Genomic DNA, 3,586 nt, shown 5'->3' with positions numbered 1-3,586 from the left:
ATAAAGTGACAAAAATAAATAAATAATTCCACTATTCCAGAACATTATTGACTGTCACACATACAGAACAAATCATAAGCCAACCAATCCATTATTACACTACGTGTCAGCATCTTACTGGAGTTGTCAGTCAGTCAGTCACCCCCCTTATCTGGGGCCCACTTTCCCTTCTCTTTACCCTTTAAATACCCCCTAGCAATTTCACTAACCCATCATCAATTCAATACTCACTCAATAGTCAATACACAAAACTTGATATTATTTCTCTAATCTCTACTTCTTTCGGTTTATTTGTTGAAGCAAAGAAAAGCAGTCTATATCATCCAAATGGCAAAGTCTATGAGCATCAACTCATTCACATTCTTTGTTGCTGCTATCCTCGCAATCGTTGCTTCAGTTAATGCTCAAGAGATGGCTCCATCACCGGCACCAGCCGCCGGAGCTGGGTTCTCTCTCCCTGTTTCTACGGCCGTCGTTGCTTTCTCTCTTCTATTTTCCGTATTTTCTCTCATCTTTAAGCATTAAGACATGTAGTTTTTATGTTTTTGAGTGTATATTTATTATTTTGTTTTTGATTGTTATTACAATCATTATATTTGTACCACATTTGTTATTCGTTGGTCACAATTCTCAATAAAATCATTATTCGTTCGTTTTAAAATTGTTGTTGAATTTTGTGTTTTCGTTGTAAAGCTTGCGCTAAATGTGATTTTTGTTTAAAAAATTGTGTATGAAATTGGGGAAATTCATGGAAAATAAAAAAAGCTAAAAAAACGCCGTCTGTGGGGATCGAACCCACGACCACGTGGTTAAAAGCCACGCGCTCTACCACTGAGCTAAGACGGCTTGTTGCTTCAACTATGACATTGTATTATTTAATACTAAACAACTGTAGTTTGTTGAACAATTATGGAGATAAACAACAAAACACAACAGATTAACTACCTATTGTTCAATGAAATGACATGGTATTTTGATCCTCAACTTGTGAATTCCCTACATTTTGTTCTACAACAATTAATCATCCGTTGTTTTTCTTTTGTTGTGTTGTGCGACCAGTGGCGGAGCTAGGTAGGTGCATGGGGGTCCACCGACCCCCCAAAAAAAACTGGAAAAAAAAATTTATAGCTGAGAGCTAAGAGATCTGGTATATAGAGAACCGATATCTTAGATTATACTTAAAAACACCCGCTCCATACGTAAGTGATCGGTATACTATAGAGATAATTCTAAGAGAACAGTCTTTAGACACAACCGTTCTCTTAGAATTTTAAATAACTGTAGGGGGATTAAATAAAAGAGAGCAGTGTTTAGAATTAACTGGTCTCTTAGAGTTTTGAACTTAATACCCGCTCTCTTAAATTAAGTTACTCTTTTTTGTTTTCACCACACATATGAAAACCGTAGAGAATAGTTGTAATAATTTTGTACGATTGTAATATGAATATTGATTAATTTAAGGACAATACATTTTTTTAGTAATATATTGTGTGTTGCATGTGGAGGATCACCCGACACAATACTCTAAAAATCCTGGGAACGTCACTGCCGACACCCCAAAAAAAAATTCCTGACTCCGCCACTGTGTGCGACTAGTGCTTCTTTCGATCCTAAATCCGCCTTTAATATTTAATAACTTAACTATAACCTTATAAACATCGATAAAGATCCATATCAAAAATAGATTAAACATTTGTGACGGCATATTTTAAAATTGCAATCTCTCTTTCCGAAGAGAGATGCTAACTGATTTTACTCACCTAAGAAAAAATGTCAAATGCATCTCTAACTAACATGTCATTCCTAAAGTTGTCCGAGAAAAAGTAGGAAATTGATTTTAGTATCTTTCTAACAAATTAAAAGTGGATGTATCAAAATTAATTTGATGTCGTAAATAAAAAGTAGTTTACATTTAAACAGTTGGTGCTTTAAATGCAATTAGCTTGCATTATTCCATGCACCTGTTAAGTGTTAATGATCTTCTGGCAAAACTTTGGCAAGCATACTGACACAAGCAACAATAAATAATGCTCATGTTATATTAAATTGAAACTTGGAGGCCTAATATCATATCGATGGACCGAATTGTACCCATTATTATTGCAAGTGGATTAGTTAAACATGTCTTGTTTGAGTACATGTTAAATTATACTTTTTCCATTCCTTAATGTTTTATTATTTGACTTTTTACTTTTTAAAGATGCGACTTAAAACGTAATTATCTCATGTAAAAAGTATAAAAATTAAGTTAATATCTAAAAATATGAATAAAAATCAAATCTAATAAAACTCCACATGGCTATGATATTTCTTATAGGTTATTAAGAAATGGAGTAAACATTAATTAACGGACAAAAGGGTACAAAATGAATTAAACTTATCAATAGGATAAATGTATAACTCTAATAAGGCGTCTAATATTTTATACAAATTTTTCTATAAGGCGGTCTTACACAAAAGACCACATTGGTATCATACAAGTTAATCCATAGAACCAATTAGTTAAGCACTTGAACTAATTAGTTAAGCACTGAAACCAATTAGTTAAGCAAAAGAATTAATTAGTTAAGCAATTGAATCAATTAATTAAGCAAAGTAACCAATTAGTTAAGAAATGGAATCAATTAGTTTAACAATCAAAGTGGTCTTTCCGGTAAGGCGATCTTACACAAAAGTTGCCGAATATTTTAACCGTAAGAGAGAATTGTGCAAAGTGTTAAGTGTTAGGTAGGATGATTTACTTATGACAAGAAAATCTATTATAATATTTTCTTACCTTTCAACAACTTATATGGACGATAACACATGCTATAAGAATGATAAGCATAAGCATATAATTGCATAATTATTGAAGTGTATATGATTAATTTGTGTAATTGTCTCATTAATAATGAGTACAATCTCATTTTGGGCTGGGTCTCAAGCGACAAGCGTAACATAATCACTAAATTGGGTGATGATAAAGGTCGCAAGTTGTGACAAAATTTAGTTGTCGCAATCTTACGTGGCACAGTTTAATTGGTACATATAGACGACACGTAGACTATGAGTCATCATAATATTTTTACTATCAATGTAATATTTTTACTATGAAAACATGTAAATAAAGTAGTCGATATAAATAAGGAAACAAATTAGAATATTAAGATTTTCCTAGCTTTTTATGAACCATTTAAGATAGAATATATAAATTAAATATTTTAATTTACAATTTAAATTATGACACATAAGCATGTCATGTCATCATTGTGACATGGCTTAAAGGTCGCATGTTGCGACCTTTATCATTTTCGCACTAAATTATGAATCGATTCGACTTATTAGCCAAGCTCAAGCATAATTTATGATTTGATTCTTTCATGAAATTTGCAACACTTATTTATCTATTCTGTCTAGCAGAAAAAAAAAGTTATCTATTCTATCGAAAGTATTCGGTGTCTAGATTCCATATAACTTTTTCACATCTTCGACTTTAGTTTCTACTCCCTCCTTATTTTTTTAAGAGATACACTTGCTTTTTCCGGCCGTATTTTTTTAAGAGATACACTTGCCATTTTTGGTAACTTATCAACCCCACCACCTAATT

At 32.1% G+C, this 3,586-nt stretch overlaps 1 non-coding gene across 1 annotated transcript; it reads right to left on the bottom strand.

Annotated features, from left to right (window-relative positions):
- Window positions 1-774: 774 nt before the first annotated feature.
- TRNAK-UUU (transfer RNA lysine (anticodon UUU)) lies at window positions 775-846 on the bottom strand. Its single transcript has one exon. It is a non-coding gene; the product is annotated as a tRNA-Lys (tRNA).
- Between the last annotated feature and the right edge of the window lie 2,740 nt (window positions 847-3,586).

The sequence above is a fragment of the Spinacia oleracea genome, chromosome 3, assembly GCF_020520425.1.
Source record: "Spinacia oleracea cultivar Varoflay chromosome 3, BTI_SOV_V1, whole genome shotgun sequence".
Lineage (NCBI taxonomy): Eukaryota > Viridiplantae > Streptophyta > Magnoliopsida > Caryophyllales > Amaranthaceae > Spinacia > Spinacia oleracea.
Note: the sequence above shows the minus strand (reverse complement) of the source record. Positions and strands in the feature narration are given on the sequence as shown.